Below are 19,430 nucleotides of genomic sequence, written 5' to 3'. Positions count from 1 at the left end.
ACGCAGACCGCCGGTTCTTTAGGTCATGACGTCATCGCCCCGGAGCCACGGGCCTTCTCTCTTCTGCCCTGTCTCTTTCTCAACTCGGGCGACTCACCGCTCCCCTCCTCCCGGGGGGCACGGGACGGCGTGCGGGAAAGGAAAGGTGAGGAAATAACGGGAAGGGGAGCAGGAGATCAAAAAAAGAAGGGTCGGGGAACTAGCAAAAAGATGGGGTGCAACACGAGGACTTCCCAGGAGGTCACCCATCCTAGTACTACTCTCGCCCAAGCACGTTTAACTGCGGAGTTCTGATGGGATCCGGTGCATTAGTGCTGGTATGATCGCACCCGTGAGGCCTGAACGCGCACTTCACATAAGCGCTTCGAACGAGCCGCGCGAGGAGGATGGCAGAGCGATGGCAGGCGTCGAGGCGGTCTGACAATCCCTGATTTTGGGAAGCCTGATCGGGACCCCGAAGCAGGCCGGTCCGAGCCGCGGAGGAACACCGGCTCAAAAGGGCCATAACTCGCGATCCAACCGTCGGATCGCGCCCAGATTTTTACAGGAGCTTCCGAAGTCCGATTCCCTTATAGTAGCAATGGAATCGCTACGCAGACCACCGGTTCTTTAGGTCATGACGTCATCGCCCCGGAGCCACGGGCCTTTCTCTCTTCTGCCCTGTCTCTTTCTCAACTCGGGCGACTCACCGCGCCCCTCCTCCCGGGGGGCACGGGACGGCGTGCGGGAAAGGAAAGGTGAGGAAATAACGGGAAGGGGAGCAGGAGATCAAAAAAAGAAGGGTCGGGGAACTAGCAAAAGGATGGGGTGCAACACGAGGACTTCCCAGGAGGTCACCCATCCTAGTACTACTCTCACCCAAGCACGTTTAACTGCGGAGTTCTGATGGGATTCGGTGCATTAGTGCTGGTATGATCGCACCCGTGAGGCCTGAACACGCACTTCACATAAGCGCTTCGAAGGAGCCGCGCGAGGAGGATGGCAGAGCGATGGCAGGCGTCGAGTCGGTCCGACAATCCCTGATTTTGGGAAGCCTGACCGGGACCCCGAAGCGGGCCGGTCCGAACCGCGGAGGAGCACCGTCTCAAAAGGGCCATAACTCGCGATCCAACCGTCGGATCGCGCCCAGATTTTTACAGGAGCTTCCGAAGTCCGATTCCCTTATAGTAGCAATGGAATCGCTACGCAGACCGCCGGTTCTTTAGATCATGGCGTCATCGCCCCGGACCCAGGGGCCTTTCACTCTTCTACCCTTTCCCTTTCTCCTCTCGGGCGACACACCGCGCCCTACCTCCCGGGGGGCACGGGACGGCGTGCGGGAAAGGAAAGGTGAGGAAAAACGGGAAGGGGAGCAGGAGATCAAAAAAAGAAGGGTCGGGGAACTAGCAAAAAGATGGGGTGCAACACGAGGACTTCCCAGGAGGTCACCCATCCTAGTACTACTCTCGCCCAAGCACGTTTAATTGCGGAGTTCTGATGGGATCCGGTGCATTAGTGCTGGTATGATCGCACCCGTGAGGCCTGAACGCGCACTTCCCATAAACGCTTCGAACGAGCCGCGCGAGCAGGATGGCAGAGCGATGGCAGGCGTCGAGGCGGTCCGACAATCCCTGATTTTGGGAAGCCTGACCGGAACCCCGAAGCGGGCCGGTCCGAACCGCGGAGGAACAACGGCTCAGAAGGGCCATAACTCGCGATCCAACCGTCAGATCGCGCCCAGATTTTTACAGGAGCTTCCGCAGTCCGATTCCCTTATAGTAGCAATGGAATCGCTACGCAGACCGCCGGTTCTTTAGATCATGGCGTCATCGCCCCGGACCCAGGGGCCTTTCACTCTTCTACCCTTTCCCTTTCTCCTCTCGGGCGACTCACCTCGCCCCACCTCTCGGGGGGCACGGGACACCATCCAGGAAAGGAAAGGTGAGGAAATAACGGGAAGGGGAGCAGGAGATCAAAAAAAGAAGGGTCGGGGAACTAGCAAAAAGATGGGGTGCAACACGAGGACTTCCCAGGAGGTCACCCATCCTAGTACTACTCTCGCCCAAGCACGTGTAACTGCGGAGTTCTGATGGGATCCGGTGCATTAGTGCTGGTATGATCGCACCCGTGAGTCCATGAACGGGCACTTCCTATAACCGCTTCGAAAGAGCCGCGCGAGGAGGAGGGCAGAGCGATGGGACGCGTCGAGGCGGTCCGACAATCGCCGGTTTTGGGAAGCCTGACCGGGACCCCGAAGCGGGCCGGTCCGAACCGCGGAGGAACACCGGCTCAAAAGGGCCATAACTCGTGATCCAACCGTCGGATCGCGCCCAGATTTTTACAGGAGCTTCCGAAGTCCGATTCCCTTATAGTAGCAATGGAATCGCTACGCAGACCGCCGGTTCTTTAGGTCATGACGTCATCGCCCCGGAGCCACGGGCCTTTCTCTCTTCTGCCCTGTCTCTTTCTCAACTCGGGCGACTCACCGCGCCCCTCCTCCCGGGGGGCACGGGACGGCGTGCGGGAAAGGAAAGGTGAGGAAATAACGGGAAGGGGAGCAGGAGATCAAAAAAAGAAGGGTCGGGGAACTAGCAAAAAGATGGGGTGCAACACGAGGACTTCCCAGGAGGTCACCCATCCTAGTACTACTCTCGCCCAAGCACGTTTAACTGCGGAGTTCTGATGGGATCCGGTGCATTAGTACTGGTATGATCGCACCCGTGAGGCCTGAACGCGCACTTCACATAAGCGCTTCGAACGAGCCGCGCGAGGAGGATGGCAGAGCGATGGCAGGCGTCGAGGCGGTCCGACAATCCCTGATTTTGGGAAGCCTGATCGGGACCCTGAAGCGGGCCGGTCCGAGCCGCGGAGGAACACCAGCTCAAAAGGGCCATAACTCGCGATCCAACCGTCGGATCGCGCCCAGATTTTTACAGGAGCTTCCGAAGTCCGATTCCCTTATAGTAGCAATGGAATCGCTACGCAGACCGCCGGTTCTTTAGGTCATGACGTCATCGCCCCGGAGCCACGGGCCTTTCTCTCTTCTGCCCTGTCTCTTTCTCAACTCGGGCGACTCACCGCTCCCCTCCTCCCGGGGGGCACGGGACGGCGTGCGGGAAAGGAAAGGTGAGGAAATAACGGGAAGGGGAGCAGGAGATCAAAAAAAGAAGGGTCGGGGAACTAGCAAAAAGATGGGGTGCAACACGAGGACTTCCCAGGAGGTCACCCATCCTAGTACTACTCTCGCCCAAGCACGTTTAACTGCGGAGTTCTGATGGGATCCGGTGCATTAGTGCTGGTATGATCGCACCCGTGAGGCCTGAACGCGCACTTCACATAAGCGCTTCGAACGAGCCGCGCGAGGAGGATGGCAGAGCGATGGCAGGCGTCGAGGCGGTCCGACAATCCCTGATTTTGGGAAGCCTGATCGGGACCCCGAAGCGGGCCGGTCCGAGCCGCGGAGGAACACCGGCTCAAAAGGGCCATAACTCGCGATCCAACCGTCGGATCGCGCCTAGATTTTTACAGGAGCTTCCGAAGTCCGATTCCCTTATAGTAGCAATGGAATCGCTACGCAGATCGCCGGTTCTTTAGGTCATGACGTCATCGCCCCGGAGCCACGGGCCTTTCTCTCTTCTGCCCTGTCTCTTTCTCAACTCGGGCGACTCACCGCTCCCCTCCTCCCGGGGGGCACGGGACGGCGTGCGGGAAAGGAAAGGTGAGGAAATAACGGGAAGGGGAGCAGGAGATCAAAAAAAGAAGGGTCGGGGAACTAGCAAAAAGATGGGGTGCAACACGAGGACTTCCCAGGAGGTCACCCATCCTAGTACTACTCTCGCCCAAGCACGTTTAACTGCGGAGTTCTGATGGGATCCGGTGCATTAGTGCTGGTATGATCGCACCCGTGAGGCCTGAACGCGCACTTCACATAAGCGCTTCGAACGAGCCGCGCGAGGAGGATGGCAGAGCGATGGCAGGCGTCGAGGCGGTCTGACAATCCCTGATTTTGGGAAGCCTGATCGGGACCCCGAAGCAGGCCGGTCCGAGCCGCGGAGGAACACCGGCTCAAAAGGGCCATAACTCGCGATCCAACCGTCGGATCGCGCCCAGATTTTTACAGGAGCTTCCGAAGTCCGATTCCCTTATAGTAGCAATGGAATCGCTACGCAGACCACCGGTTCTTTAGGTCATGACGTCATCGCCCCGGAGCCACGGGCCTTTCTCTCTTCTGCCCTGTCTCTTTCTCAACTCGGGCGACTCACCGCGCCCCTCCTCCCGGGGGGCACGGGACGGCGTGCGGGAAAGGAAAGGTGAGGAAATAACGGGAAGGGGAGCAGGAGATCAAAAAAAGAAAGGTCGGGGAACTAGCAAAAAGATGGGGTGCAACACGAGGACTTCCCAGGAGGTCACCCATCCTAGTACTACTCTCACCCAAGCACGTTTGACTGCGGAGTTCTGATGGGATTCGGTGCATTAGTGCTGGTATGATCGCACCCGTGAGGCCTGAACACGCACTTCACATAAGCGCTTCGAAGGAGCCGCGCGAGGAGGATGGCAGAGCGATGGCAGGCGTCGAGGCGGTCCGACAATCCCTGATTTTGGGAAGCCTGACCGGGACCCCGAAGCGGGCCGGTCCGAACCGCGGAGGAGCACCGTCTCAAAAGGGCCATAACTCGCGATCCAACCGTCGGATCGCGCCCAGATTTTTACAGGAGCTTCCGAAGTCCGATTCCCTTATAGTAGCAATGGAATCGCTACGCAGACCGCCGGTTCTTTAGATCATGGCGTCATCGCCCCGGACCCAGGGGCCTTTCACTCTTCTACCCTTTCCCTTTCTCATCTCGGGCGACTCACCGCGCCCCACCTCCCGGGGGGCACGGGACGGCGTGCGGGAAAGGAAAGGTGAGGAAAAACGGGAAGGGGAGTAGGAGATCAAAAAAAGAAGGGTCGGGGAACTAGCAAAAAGATGGGGTGCAACACGAGGACTTCCCAGGAGGTCACCCATCCTAGTACTACTCTCGCCCAAGCACGTTTAACTGCGGAGTTCTGATGGGATCCGGTGCATTAGTGCTGGTATGATCGCACCCGTGAGTCCATGAACGGGCACTTCCTATAACCGCTTCGAAGGAGCCGCGCGAGGAGGATGGCAGAGCGATGGGACGCGTCGAGGCGGTCCGACAATCGCCGGTTTTGGGAAGCCTGACCGGGACCCCGAAGCGGGCCGGTCCGAACCGCGGAGGAACACCGGCTCAAAAGGGCCATAACTCGTGATCCAACCGTCGGATCGCGCCCAGAGTTTTACAGGAGCTTCCGAAGTCCGATTCCCTTATAGTAGCAATGGAATCGCTACGCAGACCGCCGGTTCTTTAGGTCATGACGTCATCGCCCCGGAGCCACGGGCCTTTCTCTCTTCTGCCCTGTCTCTTTCTCAACTCGGGCGACTCACCGCGCCCCTCCTCCCGGGGGGCACGGGACGGCGTGCGGGAAAGGAAAGGTGAGGAAAAACGGGAAGGGGAGCAGGAGATCAAAAAAAGAAGGGTCGGGGAACTAGCAAAAAGATGGGGTGCAACACGAGGACTTCCCAGGAGGTCACCCATCCTAGTACTACTCTCGCCCAAGCACGTTTAACTGCGGAGTTCTGATGGGATCCGGTGCATTAGTGCTGGTATGATCGCACCCGTGAGGCCTGAACGCGCACTTCACATAAGCGCTTCGAACGAGCCGCGCGAGGAGGATGGCAGAGCGATGGCAGGCGTCGAGGCGGTCCGACAATCCCTGATTTTGGGAAGCCTGATCGGGACCCCGAAGCAGGCCGGTCCGAGCCGCGGAGGAACACCGGCTCAAAAGGGCCATAACTCGCGATCCAACCGTCGGATCGCGCCCAGATTTTTACAGGAGCTTCCGCAGTCCGATTCCCTTATAGTAGCAATGGAATCGCTACGCAGACCGCCGGTTCTTTAGATCATGACGTCATCGCCCCGGACCCAGGGGCCTTTCACTCTTCTACCCTTTCCCTTTCTCCTCTCGGGCGACTCACCGCGCCCCACCTCTCAGGGGGCACGGGACGACGTGCGGGAAAGGAAAGGTGAGGAAATAACGGGAAGGGGAGCAGGAGATCAAAAAAAGAAGGGTTGGGGAACTAGCAAAAAGATGGGGTGCAACACGAAGACTTCCCAGGAGGTCACCCATCCTAGTACTACTCTCGCCCAAACACGTTTAACTGCGGAGTTCTGATGGGATCCGGTGCATTAGTGCTTGTATGATCGCACCCTTGAGTCCATGAACGGGCACTTCCTATAAACGCTTCGAAGGAGCCGCGCGAGGAGGATGGTAGAGCGATGGCAGGCGTCGAGGCGGTCCGACAATCCCTGATTTTGGGAAGCCTGACCGGGACCCCGAAGCGGGCCGGTCCGAACCGCGGAGGAGCACCGTCTCAAAAGGGCCATAACTCGCGATCCAAGCGTCGTATCGCGCCCAGATTTTTACAGGAGCTTCCGCAGTCCGATTCCCTTATAGTAGCAATGGAATCGCTACGCAGACCGCCGGTTCTTTAGATCATGACGTCATCGCCCCGGAGCCACGGGCCTTTCACTCTTCTGCCCTGTCTCTTTCTCAACTCGGGCGACTCACCGCGCCCCTCCTCCCGGGGGGCACGGGACGGTGTGCGGGAAAGGAAAGGTGAGGAAATAACGGGAAGGGGAGCAGGAGATCAAAAAAAGAAGGGTCGGGGAACTAGCAAAAAGATGTGGTGCAACACGAGGACTTCCCAGGAGGTCACCCATCCTAGTACTACTCTCGCCCAAGCACGTTTAACTGCGGAGTTCTGATGGGATCCGGTGCATTAGTGCTGGTATGATCGCACCCGTGAGTCCATGAACGGGCACTTCCTATAACCGCTTCGAAGGAGCCGCGCGAGGACGATGGCAGAGCGATGGGACGCGTCGAGGAGGTCCGACAATCGCCGGTTTTGGGAAGCATGACCGGGACCCCGAAGCAGGCCGGTCCGAGCCGCGCAGGAACACCGGCTCAAAAGGGCTATAACTCGCGATCCAACCGTCGGATCGCGCCCATATTTTTACAGGAGCTTCCGAAGTCCGATTCCCTTATAGTAGCAATGGAATCGCTACGCAGACCGCCGGTTCTTTAGGTCATGACGTCATCGCCCCGGAGCCACGGGCCTTTCTCTCTTCTGCCCTGTCTCTTTCTCAACTCGGGCGACTCACCGCGCCCCTCCTCCCGGGGGGCACGGGACGGCGTGCGGGAAAGGAAAGGTGAGGAAAAACGGGAAGGGGAGCAGGAGATCAAAAAAAGAAGGGTCGGGGAACTAGCAAAAAGATGGGGTGCAACACGAGGACTTCCCAGGAGGTCACCCATCCTAGTACTACTCTCGCCCAAGCACGTTTAACTGCGGAGTTCTGATGGGATCCGGTGCATTAGTGCTGGTATGATCGCACCCGTGAGGCCTGAACGCGCACTTCACATAAGCGCTTCGAACGAGCCGCGCGAGGAGGACGGCAGAGCGATGGCAGGCGTCGAGGCGGTCCGACAATCCCTGATTTTGGGAAGCCTGATCGGGACCCCGAAGCAGGCCGGTCCGAGCCGCGGAGGAACACCGGCTCAAAAGGGCCATAACTCGCGATCCAACCGTCGGATCGCGCCCAGATTTTTACAGGAGCTTCCGAAGTCCGATTCCCTTATAGTAGCAATGGAATCGCTACGCAGACCGCCGGTTCTTTAGGTCATGACGTCATCGCCCCGGAGCCACGGGCCTTTCTCTCTTCTGCCCTGTCTCTTTCTCAACTCGGGCGACTCACCGCGCCCCTCCTCCCGGGGGGCACGGGACGGCGTGCGGGAAAGGAAAGGTGAGGAAATAACGGGAAGGGGAGCAGGAGATCAAAAAAAGAAGGGTCGGGGAACTAGCAAAAAGATGGGGTGCAACACGAGGACTTCCCAGGAGGTCACCCATCCTAGTACTACTCTCGCCCAAGGACGTTTAACTGCGGAGTTCTGATGGGATCCGGTGCATTAGTGCTGGTATGATCGCACCCGTGAGGCCTGAACGCGCACTTCACATAAGCGCTTCGAACGAGCCGCGCGAGGAGGAAGGCAGAGCGATGGCAGGCGTCGAGGCGGTCCGACAATCCCTGATTTTGGGAAGCCTGACCGGGACCCCGAAGCGGGCCGGTCCGAACCGCGGAGGAACACCGTCTCAAAAGGGCCATAACTCGCGATCCAAGCGTCGTATCGCGCCCAGATTTTTACAGGAGCTTCCGCAGTCCGATTCCCTTATAGTAGCAATGGAATCGCTACGCAGACCGCCGGTTCTTTAGATCATGACGTCATCGCCCCGGAGCCACGGGCCTTTCACTCTTCTGCCCTGTCTCTTTCTCAACTCGGGCGACTCACCGCGCCCCTCCTCCCGGGGGGCACGGGACGGTGTGCGGGAAAGTAAAGGTGAGGAAATAACGGGAAGGGGAGCAGGAGATCAAAAAAAGAAGGGTCGGGGAACTAGCAAAAAGATGTGGTGCAACACAAGGACTTCCCAGGAGGTCACCCATCCTAGTACTACTCTCGCCCAAGCACGTTTAACTGCGGAGTTCTGATGGGATCCGGTGCATTAGTGCTGGTATGATCGCACCCGTGAGTCCATGAACGGGCACTTCCTATAACCGCTTCGAAGGAGCCGCGCGAGGACGATGGCAGAGCGATGGGACGCGTCGAGGAGGTCCGACAATCGCCGGTTTTGGGAAGCATGACCGGGACCCCGAAGCAGGCCGGTCCGAGCCGCGCAGGAACACCGGCTCAAAAGGGCTATAACTCGCGATCCAACCGTCGGATCGCGCCCAGATTTTTACAGGAGCTTCCGAAGTCCGATTCCCTTATAGTAGCAATGGAATCGCTACGCAGACCGCCGGTTCTTTAGGTCATGACGTCATCGCCCCGGAGCCACGGGCCTTTCTCTCTTCTGCCCTGTCTCTTTCTCAACTCGGGCGACTCACCGCGCCCCTCCTCCCGGGGGGCACGGGACGGCGTGCGGGAAAGGAAAGGTGAGGAAAAACGGGAAGGGGAGCAGGAGATCAAAAAAAGAAGGGTCGGGGAACTAGCAAAAAGATGGGGTGCAACACGAGGACTTCCCAGGAGGTCACCCATCCTAGTACTACTCTCGCCCAAGCACGTTTAACTGCGGAGTTCTGATGGGATCCGGTGCATTAGTGCTGGTATGATCGCACCCGTGAGGCCTGAACGCGCACTTCACATAAGCGCTTCGAACGAGCCGCGCGAGGAGGACGGCAGAGCGATGGCAGGCGTCGAGGCGGTCCGACAATCCCTGATTTTGGGAAGCCTGATCGGGACCCCGAAGCAGGCCGGTCCGAGCCGCGGAGGAACACCGGCTCAAAAGGGCCATAACTCGCGATCCAACCGTCGGATCGCGCCCAGATTTTTACAGGAGCTTCCGAAGTCCGATTCCCTTATAGTAGCAATGGAATCGCTACGCAGACCGCCGGTTCTTTAGGTCATGACGTCATCGCCCCGGAGCCACGGGCCTTTCTCTCTTCTGCCCTGTCTCTTTCTCAACTCGGGCGACTCACCGCGCCCCTCCTCCCGGGGGGCACGGGACGGCGTGCGGGAAAGGAAAGGTGAGGAAATAACGGGAAGGGGAGCAGGAGATCAAAAAAAGAAGGGTCGGGGAACTAGCAAAAAGATGGGGTGCAACACGAGGACTTCCCAGGAGGTCACCCATCCTAGTACTACTCTCGCCCAAGTACGTTTAACTGCGGAGTTCTGATGGGATCCGGTGCATTAGTGCTGGTATGATCGCACCCGTAAGGCCTGAACGCGCACTTCACATAAGCGCTTCGAACGAGCCGCGCGAGGAGGATGGCAGAGCGATGGCAGGCGTCGAGGCGGTCCGACAATCCCTGATTTTGGGAAGCCTGATCGGGACCCCAAAGCGGGCCGGTCCGAGCCGCGGAGGAACACCGGCTCAAAAGGGCCATAACTCGCGATCCAACCGTCGGATCGCGCCCAGATTTTTACAGGAGCTTCCGCAGTCCGATTCCCTTATAGTAGCAATGGAATCGCTACGCAGACCGCCGGTTCTTTAGATCATGACGTCATCGCCCCGGACCCAGGGGCCTTTCACTCTTCTACCCTTTCCCTTTCTCCTCTCGGGCGACTCACCGCGCCCCACCTCTCAGGGGGCACGGGACGACGTGCGGGAAAGGAAAGGTGAGGAAATAACGGGAAGGGGAGCAGGAGATCAAAAAAACAAGGGTCGGGGAACTAGCAAAAAGATGGGGTGCAACACGAGGACTTCCCAGGAGGTCACCCATCCTCGTACTACTCTCGCCCAAGCACGTTTAACTGCGGAGTTCTGATGGGATCCGGTGCATTAGTGCTTGTATGATCGCACCCTTGAGTCCATGAACGGGCACTTCCTATAAACGCTTCGAAGGAGCCGCGCGAGGAGGATGGTAGAGCGATGGCAGGCGTCGAGGCGGTCCGACAATCCCTGATTTTGGGAAGCCTGACCGGGACCCCGAAGCGGGCCGGTCCGAACCGCGGAGGAACACCGTCTCAAAAGGGCCATAACTCGCGATCCAAGCGTCGTATCGCGCCCAGATTTTTACAGGAGCTTCCGCAGTCCGATTCCCTTATAGTAGCAATGGAATCGCTACGCAGACCGCCGGTTCTTTAGATCATGACGTCATCGCCCCGGAGCCACGGGCCTTTCACTCTTCTGCCCTGTCTCTTTCTCAACTCGGGCGACTCACCGCGCCCCTCCTCCCGGGGGGCACGGGACGGTGTGCGGGAAAGGAAAGGTGAGGAAATAACGGGAAGGGGAGCAGGAGATCAAAAAAAGAAGGGTCGGGGAACTAGCAAAAAGATGTGGTGCAACACGAGGACTTCCCAGGAGGTCACCCATCCTAGTACTACTCTCGCCCAAGCACGTTTAACTGCGGAGTTCTGATGGGATCCGGTGCATTAGTGCTGGTATGATCGCACCCGTGAGTCCATGAACGGGCACTTCCTATAACCGCTTCGAAGGAGCCGCGCGAGGACGATGGCAGAGCGATGGGACGCGTCGAGGAGGTCCGACAATCGCCGGTTTTGGGAAGCATGACCGGGACCCCGAAGCAGGCCGGTCCGAGCCGCGCAGGAACACCGGCTCAAAAGGGCTATAACTCGCGATCCAACCGTCGGATCGCGCCCAGATTTTTACAGGAGCTTCCGAAGTCCGATTCCCTTATAGTAGCAATGGAATCGCTACGCAGACCGCCGGTTCTTTAGGTCATGACGTCATCGCCCCGGAGCCACGGGCCTTTCTCTCTTCTGCCCTGTCTCTTTCTCAACTCGGGCGACTCACCGCGCCCCTCCTCCCGGGGGGCACGGGACGGCGTGCGGGAAAGGAAAGGTGAGGAAAAACGGGAAGGGGAGCAGGAGATCAAAAAAAGAAGGGTCGGGGAACTAGCAAAAAGATGGGGTGCAACACGAGGACTTCCCAGGAGGTCACCCATCCTAGTACTACTCTCGCCCAAGCACGTTTAACTGCGGAGTTCTGATGGGATCCGGTGCATTAGTGCTGGTATGATCGCACCCGTGAGGCCTGAACGCGCACTTCACATAAGCGCTTCGAACGAGCCGCGCGAGGAGGACGGCAGAGCGATGGCAGGCGTCGAGGCGGTCCGACAATCCCTGATTTTGGGAAGCCTGATCGGGACCCCGAAGCAGGCCGGTCCGAGCCGCGGAGGAACACCGGCTCAAAAGGGCCATAACTCGCGATCCAACCGTCGGATCGCGCCCAGATTTTTACAGGAGCTTCCGAAGTCCGATTCCCTTATAGTAGCAATGGAATCGCTACGCAGACCGCCGGTTCTTTAGGTCATGACGTCATCGCCCCGGAGCCACGGGCCTTTCTCTCTTCTGCCCTGTCTCTTTCTCAACTCGGGCGACTCACCGCGCCCCTCCTCCCGGGGGGCACGGGACGGCGTGCGGGAAAGGAAAGGTGAGGAAATAACGGGAAGGGGAGCAGGAGATCAAAAAAAGAAGGGTCGGGGAACTAGCAAAAAGATGGGGTGCAACACGAGGACTTCCCAGGAGGTCACCCATCCTAGTACTACTCTCGCCCAAGTACGTTTAACTGCGGAGTTCTGATGGGATCCGGTGCATTAGTGCTGGTATGATCGCACCCGTAAGGCCTGAACGCGCACTTCACATAAGCGCTTCGAACGAGCCGCGCGAGGAGGATGGCAGAGCGATGGCAGGCGTCGAGGCGGTCCGACAATCCCTGATTTTGGGAAGCCTGATCGGGACCCCAAAGCGGGCCGGTCCGAGCCGCGGAGGAACACCGGCTCAAAAGGGCCATAACTCGCGATCCAACCGTCGGATCGCGCCCAGATTTTTACAGGAGCTTCCGCAGTCCGATTCCCTTATAGTAGCAATGGAATCGCTACGCAGACCGCCGGTTCTTTAGATCATGACGTCATCGCCCCGGACCCAGGGGCCTTTCACTCTTCTACCCTTTCCCTTTCTCCTCTCGGGCGACTCACCGCGCCCCACCTCTCAGGGGGCACGGGACGACGTGCGGGAAAGGAAAGGTGAGGAAATAACGGGAACGGGAGCAGGAGATCAAAAAAACAAGGGTCGGGGAACTAGCAAAAAGATGGGGTGCAACACGAGGACTTCCCAGGAGGTCACCCATCCTAGTACTACTCTCGCCCAAGCACGTTTAACTGCGGAGTTCTGATGGGATCCGGTGCATTAGTGCTTGTATGATCGCACCCTTGAGTCCATGAACGGGCACTTCCTATAAACGCTTCGAAGGAGCCGCGCGAGGAGGATGGTAGAGCGATGGCAGGCGTCGAGGCGGTCCGACAATCCCTGATTTTGGGAAGCCTGACCGGGACCCCGAAGCGGGCCGGTCCGAACCGCGGAGGAGCACCGTCTCAAAAGGGCCATAACTCGCGATCCAAGCGTCGTATCGCGCCCAGATTTTTACAGGAGCTTCCGCAGTCCGATTCCCTTATAGTAGCAATGGAATCGCTACGCAGACCGCCTGTTCTTTAGATCATGACGTCATCGCCCCGGAGCCACGGGCCTTTCACTCTTCTGCCCTGTCTCTTTCTCAACTCGGGCGACTCACCGCGCCCCTCCTCCCGGGGGGCACGGGACGGTGTGCGGGAAAGGAAAGGTGAGGAAATAACGGGAAGGGGAGCAGGAGATCAAAAAAAGAAGGGTCGGGGAACTAGCAAAAAGATGTGGTGCAACACGAGGACTTCCCAGGAGGTCACCCATCCTAGTACTACTCTCGCCCAAGCACGTTTAACTGCGGAGTTCTGATGGGATGCGGTTCATTAGTGCTGGTATGAACGCACCCGTGAGGCCTGAACGCGCCCTTCCCATAAGCGCTTCGAACGAGCCGCGTGAGGAGGATGGCAGAGCGATGGCAGGCGTCGAGGCGGTCCGACAATCCCTGATTTTGGGAAGCCTGACCGGGACCCCGAAGCGGGCCGGTCCGAACCGCGGAGGAGCACCGTCTCACAAGGGCCATAACTCGCGATCCAAGCGTCGTATCGCGCCCAGATTTTTACAGGAGCTTCCGCAGTCCGATTCCCTTATAGTGGCAATGGAATCGCTACGCAGACCGCCGGTTCTTTAGATCATGACGTCATCGCCCCGGAGCCACGGGCCTTTCTCTCTTCTGCCCTTTCCCTTTCTCCTCTCGGGCGACTCACCGCGCCCCACCTCTCGGGGGGCACGGGACACCATCCAGGAAAGGAAAGGTGAGGAAATAACGGGAAGGGGAGCAGGAGATCAAAAAAAGAAGGGTCGGGGAACTAGCAAAAAGATGGGGTGCAACACGAGGACTTCCCAGGAGGTCACCCATCCTAGTACTACTCTCGCCCAAGCACGTTTAACTGCGGAGTTCTGATGGGATCCGGTGCATTAGTGCTGGTATGATCGCACCCGTGAGTCCATGAACGGGCACTTCCTATAACCGCTTCGAAGGAGCCGCGCGAGGAGGATGGCAGAGCGATGGGACGCGTCGAGGCGGTCCGACAATCGCCGGTTTTGGGAAGCCTGACCGGGACCCCGAAGCGGGCCGGTCCGAACCGCGGAGGAACACCGGCTCAAAAGGGCCATAACTCGCGATCCAACCGTCGGATCGCGCCCAGATTTTTACAGGAGCTTCCGAAGTCCGATTCCCTTATAGTAGCCATGGAATCGCTACGCCAACCGCCGGTTCTTTAGATCATGACGTCATCGCCCCGGAGCCACGGGCCTTTCACTCTTCTGCCCTGTCTTATTCTCATCTCGGGCGACTCACCGCGCCCCTCCTCCCGGGGGGCACGGGACGACGTGCGGGAAAGGAAAGGTGAGGAAATAACGGGAAGGGGAGCAGGAGACCAAAAAAAGAAGGGTCGGGGAACTAGCAAAAAGATGGGGTGCAACACGAGGACTTCCCAGGACGTCACCCAGCCTAGTACTACTCTCGCCCAAGCACGTTTAACTGCGGAGTTCTGATGGGATCCGGTGCATTAGTGCTGGTATGAACGCACCCGTTAGGCCTGAACGCGCACTTCCCATAAGCGCTTCGAACGAGCCGCGCGAGGAGGAAGGCAGAGCGATGGCAGGCGTCGAGGCGGTCCGACAATCCCTGATTTTGGGAAGCCTGACCGGGACCACGAAGCGGGTCGGTCCAAACCGCGGAGGACCACCGGCTCAGAAGGGCCATAACTCGCGATCCAACCGTCGGATCGCGCCCAGATTTTTACAGGAGCTTCCGCAGTCCGATTCCCTTATAGTAGCAATGGAATCGCTACGCAGACCGTCGGTTCTTTAGATCATGACGTCATCGCCCCGGAACCAGGGGCCTTTCACTCTTCTACCCTTTCCCTTTCTCCTCTCGGGCGACTCACCGCGCCCCACCTCTCGGGGGGCACGGGACACCATCCAGGAAAGGAAAGGTGAGGAAATAACGGGAAGGGGAGCAGGAGATCAAAAAAAGAAAGGTCGGGGAACTAGCAAAAAGATGGGGTGCAACACGAGGACTTCCCAGGAGGTCACCCATCCTAGTACTACTCTCGCCCAAGCACGTTTAACTGCGGAGTTCTGATGGGATCCGGTGCATTAGTGCTGGTATGATCGCACCCGTGAGTCCATGAACGGGCACTTCCTATAACCGCTTCGAAGGAGCCGCGCGAGGAGGATGGCAGAGCGATGGGACGCGTCGAGGCGGTCCGACAATCGCCGGTTTTGGGAAGCCTGACCGGGACCCCGAAGCGGGCCGGTCCGAACCGCGGAGGAACACCGGCTCAAAAGGGCCATAACTCGCGATCCAACCGTCGGATCGCGCCCAGATTTTTACAGGAGCTTTCGAAGTCCGATTCCCTTATAGTAGCATGGAATCGCTACGCAGACCGCCGGTTCTTTAGATCATGACGTCATCGCCCCGGACCCAGGGGCCTTTCACTCTTCTACCCTTTCCCTTTCTCCTCTCGGGGGACTCACCGCGCCTCACCTCTCAGGGGGCACGGGACGACGTGCGGGAAAGGAAAGGTGAGGAAATAACGGGAAGGGGAGCAGGAGATCAAAAAAAGAAGGGTCGGGGAACTAGCAAAAAGATGGGGTGCAACACGAGGACTTCCCAGGAGGTCACCCATCCTAGTACTACTCTCGCCCAAGCACGTTTAACTGCGAAGTTCTGATGGGATCCGGTGCATTAGTGCTTGTATGATCGCACCCTTGAGTCCATGAACGGGCACTTCCCATAAACGCTTCGAAGGAGCCGCGCGAGGAGGATGGTAGAGCGATGGCAGGCGTCGAGGCGGTCCGACAATCCCTGATTTTGGGAAGCCTGACCGGGACCCCGAAGCGGGCCGGTCCGAACCGCGGAGGAGCACCGTCTCAAAAGGGCCATAACTCGCGATCCAAGCGTCGTATCGCGCCCAGATTTTTACAGGAGCTTCCGAAGTCCGATTCCCTTATAGTAGCAATGGAATCGCTACGCAGACCGCCGGATCTTTAAATCATGACGTCATCGCCCCAGAGCCACGGGCCTTTCACCCTTGTGCCCTGTCTCTTTCTCAACTCCGGCGACTCACCGCGCCCCTCCTCCCGGGGGGCACGGGACGGCGTGCGGGAAAGGAAAGGTGAGGAAATAACGGGAAGGGGAGCAGGAGATCAAAAAAAGAAGGGTCGGGGAACTAGCAAAAAGATGTAGTGCAACACGAGGACTTCCCAGGAGGTCACCCATCCTAGTACTACTCTCGCCCAAGCACGTTTAACTGCGGAGTTCAGATGGGATCCGGTGCATTAGTGCTGGTATGATCGCACCCGTGAGTCCATGAACGGGCACTTCCTATAACCGCTTCGAAGGAGCCGCGCGAGGACGATGGCAGAGCGATGGGACGCGTCGAGGCGGTCCGACAATCGCCGGTTTTGGGAAGCATGACCGGGACCCCGAAACGGGCCGGTCCGAGCCGCGCAGGAACACCGACTCAAAAGGGCCATAACCCGCGATTCGACCGTCGGATCGCGCCCAGATTTTTACAGGAGCTTCCGAAGTCCGATTCCCTTATAGTAGCAATGGAATCGGTACGCAGACCGCCGGTTCTTTAGATCATGACGTCATCGCCCCGGACCCAGGGGCATTTCACTCTTCTACCCTTTCCCTTTCTCCTCTCGGGCGACTCACCGCGCCCCACCTCTCGGGGGGCACGGGACACCATCCAGGAAAGGAAAGGTGAGGAAATAACGGGAAGGGGAGCAGGAGATCAAAAAAAGAAGGGTCGGGAACTAGCAAAAAGATGGGGTGCAACACGAGGACTTCCCAGGAGGTCACCCATCCTAGTACTACTCTCGCCCAAGCAAGTTTAACTGCGCAGTTCTGATGGGATCCGGTGCATTAGTGCTGGTATGATCGCACCCGTGATTCCATGAACGGGCACTTCCTATAACCGCTTCGAAAGAGCCGCGCGAGGACGATGGCAGAGCGATGGGACGCGTCGAGGAGGTCCGACAATCGCCGGTTTTGGGAAGCATGACCGGGACCCCGAAGCAGGCCGGTCCGAGCCGCGCAGGAACACCGGCTCATAAGGGCCATAACTCGCGATCCAACCGTCGGATCGCGCCCAGATTTTTACAGGAGCTTCCGAAGTCCGATTCCCTTATAGTACCAATGGAATCGCTACGCAGACCGCCGGATCTTTAAATCATGACGTCATCGCCCCGGAGCCACGGGCCTTTCTCTCTTCTGCCCCGTCTCTTTCTCATCTCGGGCGACTCACCGCGCCCCACCTTTCGGGGGGCACGGGACGACGTGCGGGAAAGGAAAGGTGAGGAAATAACGGGAAGGGGAGCAGGAGATCAAAAAAAGAAGGGTCGGGGAACTAGCAAAAAGATGGGGTGCAACACGAGGACTTCCCAGGAGGTCACCTATCCTAGTACTACTCTCGCCCAAGCACGTTTAACTGCGGAGTTCTGATGGGATCCGGTGCATTAGTGCTGGTATGATCGCACCCGTGAGGCCTGAACGCGCACTTCACATAAGCGCTTCGAACGAGCCGCGCGAGGAGGAGGGCAGAGCGATGGCAGACGTCGAGGCGGTCCGACAATCCCTGATTTTGGGAAGCATGACCGGGACCCCGAAGCGGGCCGGTCCTAGCCGCGGAGGAACACCGACTCAAAAGGGCCATAACTCGCGATCCAACCGTCGGATCGCGCCCAGATTTTTACAGGAGCTTCCGAAGTCCGATTCCCTTATAGTAGCCATGGAATCGCTACGCAGACCGCCGGTTCTTTAGATCATGACGTCATCGCCCCGGAGCCACGGGCCTTTCACTCTTCTGCCCTGTCTCTTTCTCATCTCGGGCGACTCACCGCGCCCCTCCTCCCGGGGGGCACGGGACGACGTGCGGGAAAGGAAAGGTGAGGAAATAACGGGAAGGGGAGCAGGAGATCAAAAAAAGAAGGGTCGGGGAACTAGCAAAAAGATGGGGTGCAACACGAGGACTTCCCAGGAGGTCACCCATCCTAGTACTACTCTCGCCCAAGCACGTTTAACTGCGGAGTTCTGATGGGATCCGGTGCATTAGTGCTGGTATGATCGCACCCGTGAGTCCATGATCGGGCACTTCCTATAACCGCTTCGAAGGAGCCGCGCGAGGAGGAGGGCAGAGCGATGGGACGCGTCGAGGCGGTCCGACAATCGCCGGTTTTGGGAAGCATGACCGGGACCCCGAAGCCGGCCGGTCCGAGCCGCGCAGGAACACCGGCTCAAAAGGGCCATAACTCGCGATCCAACCGTCGGATCGCGCCCAGATTTTTACAGGAGCTTCCGAAGTCCGATTCCCTTATAGTAGCCATGGAATCGCTACGCAGACCGCCGGTTCTTTAGATCATGACGTCATCGCCCCGGAGCCACGGGCCTTTCACTCTTCTGCCCTGTCTCTTTCTCATCTCGGGCGACTCACCGCGGCCCTCCTCCCGGGGGGCACGGGACGACGTGCGGGAAAGGAAAGGTGAGGAAATAACGGGAACGGGAGCAGGAGACCAAAAAAAGAAGGGTCGGGGAACTAGCAAAAAGATGGGGTGCAACACGAGGACTTCCCAGGACGTCACCCAGCCTAGTACTACTCTCGCCCAAGCACGTTTAACTGCGGAGTTCTGATGGGATCCGGTGCATTAGTGCTGGTATAAACGCACCCGTTAGGCCTGAACGCGCACTTCCCATAAGAGCTTCGAACGAGCCGCGCGAGGAGGAAGGCAGAGCGATGGCAGGCGTCGAGGCGGTCCGACAATCCCTGATTTTGGGAAGCCTGACCGGGACCCCGAAGCGGGCCGGTCCGAACCGCGGAGGAACACCGGCTCAGAAGGGCCATAACTCGCGATCCAACCGTCGGATCGCGCCCAGATTTTTACAGGAGCTTCCGCAGTCCGATTCCCTTATAGTAGCAATGGAATCGCTACGCAGACCGCCGGTTCTTTAGATCATGACGTCATCGCCCCGGAACCAGGGGCCTTTCACTCTTCTACCCTTTCCCTTTCTCCTCTCGGGCGACTCACCGCGCCCCACCTCTCGGGGGGCACGGGACACCATCCAGGAAAGGAAAGGTGAGGAAATAACGGGAAGGGGAGCAGGAGATCAAAAAAAGAGGGTCGGGGAACTAGCAAAAAGATGGGGTGCAACACGAGGACTTCCCAGGAGGTCACCCATCCTAGTACTACTCTCGCCCAAGCACGTTTAACTACGGAGTTCTGATGGGATCCGGTGCATTAGTGCTGGTATGATCGCACCCGTGAGTCCATGAACGGGCACTTCCTATAACCGCTTCGAAGGAGCCGCGCGAGGAGGATGGCAGAGCGATGGGACGCGTCGAGGCGGTCCGACAATCGCCAGTTTTGGGAAGCCTGACCAGGACCCCGAAGCGGGCCGATCCGAAAAGGCG

The 19,430-nt window shown here is 58.6% G+C and overlaps 33 non-coding genes across 33 annotated transcripts; all 33 read right to left on the bottom strand.

The window, feature by feature from the left end:
* Positions 1 to 212: 212 nt before the first annotated feature.
* Positions 213 to 331, bottom strand: LOC133671804 (5S ribosomal RNA). The gene has a single exon (XR_009834417.1). It is a non-coding gene; the product is annotated as a 5S ribosomal RNA (ribosomal RNA).
* A 473-nt stretch (positions 332 to 804) lies between these two features.
* LOC133672087 (5S ribosomal RNA) lies at positions 805 to 923 on the bottom strand. The gene has a single exon (XR_009834688.1). It is a non-coding gene; the product is annotated as a 5S ribosomal RNA (ribosomal RNA).
* Positions 924 to 1,395: 472 nt separating this feature from the next.
* Positions 1,396 to 1,514, bottom strand: LOC133672004 (5S ribosomal RNA). The gene has a single exon (XR_009834607.1). It is a non-coding gene; the product is annotated as a 5S ribosomal RNA (ribosomal RNA).
* A 473-nt stretch (positions 1,515 to 1,987) lies between these two features.
* Positions 1,988 to 2,106, bottom strand: LOC133672013 (5S ribosomal RNA). Its single transcript, XR_009834616.1, has one exon. It is a non-coding gene; the product is annotated as a 5S ribosomal RNA (ribosomal RNA).
* A 474-nt stretch (positions 2,107 to 2,580) lies between these two features.
* On the bottom strand, positions 2,581 to 2,699 carry LOC133671914 (5S ribosomal RNA). Its single transcript, XR_009834523.1, has one exon. It is a non-coding gene; the product is annotated as a 5S ribosomal RNA (ribosomal RNA).
* Positions 2,700 to 3,172: 473 nt separating this feature from the next.
* On the bottom strand, positions 3,173 to 3,291 carry LOC133671803 (5S ribosomal RNA). The gene has a single exon (XR_009834416.1). It is a non-coding gene; the product is annotated as a 5S ribosomal RNA (ribosomal RNA).
* A 473-nt stretch (positions 3,292 to 3,764) lies between these two features.
* LOC133671802 (5S ribosomal RNA) lies at positions 3,765 to 3,883 on the bottom strand. The gene has a single exon (XR_009834415.1). It is a non-coding gene; the product is annotated as a 5S ribosomal RNA (ribosomal RNA).
* Positions 3,884 to 4,356: 473 nt separating this feature from the next.
* Positions 4,357 to 4,475, bottom strand: LOC133672124 (5S ribosomal RNA). Its single transcript, XR_009834724.1, has one exon. It is a non-coding gene; the product is annotated as a 5S ribosomal RNA (ribosomal RNA).
* A 472-nt stretch (positions 4,476 to 4,947) lies between these two features.
* Positions 4,948 to 5,066, bottom strand: LOC133671801 (5S ribosomal RNA). Its single transcript, XR_009834414.1, has one exon. It is a non-coding gene; the product is annotated as a 5S ribosomal RNA (ribosomal RNA).
* A 473-nt stretch (positions 5,067 to 5,539) lies between these two features.
* LOC133671799 (5S ribosomal RNA) lies at positions 5,540 to 5,658 on the bottom strand. The gene has a single exon (XR_009834412.1). It is a non-coding gene; the product is annotated as a 5S ribosomal RNA (ribosomal RNA).
* A 473-nt stretch (positions 5,659 to 6,131) lies between these two features.
* LOC133672128 (5S ribosomal RNA) lies at positions 6,132 to 6,250 on the bottom strand. Its single transcript, XR_009834728.1, has one exon. It is a non-coding gene; the product is annotated as a 5S ribosomal RNA (ribosomal RNA).
* Positions 6,251 to 6,724: 474 nt separating this feature from the next.
* LOC133671968 (5S ribosomal RNA) lies at positions 6,725 to 6,843 on the bottom strand. The gene has a single exon (XR_009834573.1). It is a non-coding gene; the product is annotated as a 5S ribosomal RNA (ribosomal RNA).
* A 473-nt stretch (positions 6,844 to 7,316) lies between these two features.
* On the bottom strand, positions 7,317 to 7,435 carry LOC133671798 (5S ribosomal RNA). The gene has a single exon (XR_009834411.1). It is a non-coding gene; the product is annotated as a 5S ribosomal RNA (ribosomal RNA).
* Positions 7,436 to 7,908: 473 nt separating this feature from the next.
* On the bottom strand, positions 7,909 to 8,027 carry LOC133672008 (5S ribosomal RNA). The gene has a single exon (XR_009834611.1). It is a non-coding gene; the product is annotated as a 5S ribosomal RNA (ribosomal RNA).
* Positions 8,028 to 8,500: 473 nt separating this feature from the next.
* Positions 8,501 to 8,619, bottom strand: LOC133672020 (5S ribosomal RNA). The gene has a single exon (XR_009834622.1). It is a non-coding gene; the product is annotated as a 5S ribosomal RNA (ribosomal RNA).
* A 473-nt stretch (positions 8,620 to 9,092) lies between these two features.
* LOC133671797 (5S ribosomal RNA) lies at positions 9,093 to 9,211 on the bottom strand. The gene has a single exon (XR_009834410.1). It is a non-coding gene; the product is annotated as a 5S ribosomal RNA (ribosomal RNA).
* A 473-nt stretch (positions 9,212 to 9,684) lies between these two features.
* On the bottom strand, positions 9,685 to 9,803 carry LOC133671978 (5S ribosomal RNA). The gene has a single exon (XR_009834583.1). It is a non-coding gene; the product is annotated as a 5S ribosomal RNA (ribosomal RNA).
* Positions 9,804 to 10,276: 473 nt separating this feature from the next.
* Positions 10,277 to 10,395, bottom strand: LOC133672116 (5S ribosomal RNA). Its single transcript, XR_009834717.1, has one exon. It is a non-coding gene; the product is annotated as a 5S ribosomal RNA (ribosomal RNA).
* A 474-nt stretch (positions 10,396 to 10,869) lies between these two features.
* On the bottom strand, positions 10,870 to 10,988 carry LOC133671967 (5S ribosomal RNA). Its single transcript, XR_009834572.1, has one exon. It is a non-coding gene; the product is annotated as a 5S ribosomal RNA (ribosomal RNA).
* A 473-nt stretch (positions 10,989 to 11,461) lies between these two features.
* Positions 11,462 to 11,580, bottom strand: LOC133671796 (5S ribosomal RNA). The gene has a single exon (XR_009834409.1). It is a non-coding gene; the product is annotated as a 5S ribosomal RNA (ribosomal RNA).
* Positions 11,581 to 12,053: 473 nt separating this feature from the next.
* Positions 12,054 to 12,172, bottom strand: LOC133671977 (5S ribosomal RNA). Its single transcript, XR_009834582.1, has one exon. It is a non-coding gene; the product is annotated as a 5S ribosomal RNA (ribosomal RNA).
* A 473-nt stretch (positions 12,173 to 12,645) lies between these two features.
* On the bottom strand, positions 12,646 to 12,764 carry LOC133672031 (5S ribosomal RNA). Its single transcript, XR_009834633.1, has one exon. It is a non-coding gene; the product is annotated as a 5S ribosomal RNA (ribosomal RNA).
* Positions 12,765 to 13,238: 474 nt separating this feature from the next.
* Positions 13,239 to 13,357, bottom strand: LOC133672159 (5S ribosomal RNA). Its single transcript, XR_009834758.1, has one exon. It is a non-coding gene; the product is annotated as a 5S ribosomal RNA (ribosomal RNA).
* A 473-nt stretch (positions 13,358 to 13,830) lies between these two features.
* Positions 13,831 to 13,949, bottom strand: LOC133671795 (5S ribosomal RNA). Its single transcript, XR_009834408.1, has one exon. It is a non-coding gene; the product is annotated as a 5S ribosomal RNA (ribosomal RNA).
* A 474-nt stretch (positions 13,950 to 14,423) lies between these two features.
* Positions 14,424 to 14,542, bottom strand: LOC133672118 (5S ribosomal RNA). The gene has a single exon (XR_009834719.1). It is a non-coding gene; the product is annotated as a 5S ribosomal RNA (ribosomal RNA).
* A 473-nt stretch (positions 14,543 to 15,015) lies between these two features.
* Positions 15,016 to 15,134, bottom strand: LOC133671794 (5S ribosomal RNA). The gene has a single exon (XR_009834407.1). It is a non-coding gene; the product is annotated as a 5S ribosomal RNA (ribosomal RNA).
* A 473-nt stretch (positions 15,135 to 15,607) lies between these two features.
* On the bottom strand, positions 15,608 to 15,726 carry LOC133672107 (5S ribosomal RNA). Its single transcript, XR_009834708.1, has one exon. It is a non-coding gene; the product is annotated as a 5S ribosomal RNA (ribosomal RNA).
* Positions 15,727 to 16,200: 474 nt separating this feature from the next.
* On the bottom strand, positions 16,201 to 16,319 carry LOC133672005 (5S ribosomal RNA). Its single transcript, XR_009834608.1, has one exon. It is a non-coding gene; the product is annotated as a 5S ribosomal RNA (ribosomal RNA).
* Positions 16,320 to 16,792: 473 nt separating this feature from the next.
* LOC133672129 (5S ribosomal RNA) lies at positions 16,793 to 16,911 on the bottom strand. Its single transcript, XR_009834729.1, has one exon. It is a non-coding gene; the product is annotated as a 5S ribosomal RNA (ribosomal RNA).
* Positions 16,912 to 17,385: 474 nt separating this feature from the next.
* On the bottom strand, positions 17,386 to 17,504 carry LOC133671984 (5S ribosomal RNA). Its single transcript, XR_009834589.1, has one exon. It is a non-coding gene; the product is annotated as a 5S ribosomal RNA (ribosomal RNA).
* Positions 17,505 to 17,977: 473 nt separating this feature from the next.
* LOC133671793 (5S ribosomal RNA) lies at positions 17,978 to 18,096 on the bottom strand. Its single transcript, XR_009834406.1, has one exon. It is a non-coding gene; the product is annotated as a 5S ribosomal RNA (ribosomal RNA).
* A 474-nt stretch (positions 18,097 to 18,570) lies between these two features.
* Positions 18,571 to 18,689, bottom strand: LOC133672132 (5S ribosomal RNA). The gene has a single exon (XR_009834732.1). It is a non-coding gene; the product is annotated as a 5S ribosomal RNA (ribosomal RNA).
* Positions 18,690 to 19,161: 472 nt separating this feature from the next.
* On the bottom strand, positions 19,162 to 19,280 carry LOC133671831 (5S ribosomal RNA). The gene has a single exon (XR_009834442.1). It is a non-coding gene; the product is annotated as a 5S ribosomal RNA (ribosomal RNA).
* Between the last annotated feature and the right edge of the window lie 150 nt (positions 19,281 to 19,430).

Source organism: Populus nigra, chromosome 13 (genome assembly GCF_951802175.1).
Source record: "Populus nigra chromosome 13, ddPopNigr1.1, whole genome shotgun sequence".
Classification (NCBI taxonomy): Eukaryota; Viridiplantae; Streptophyta; class Magnoliopsida; order Malpighiales; family Salicaceae; genus Populus; species Populus nigra.
Note: the sequence above shows the minus strand (reverse complement) of the source record. Positions and strands in the feature narration are given on the sequence as shown.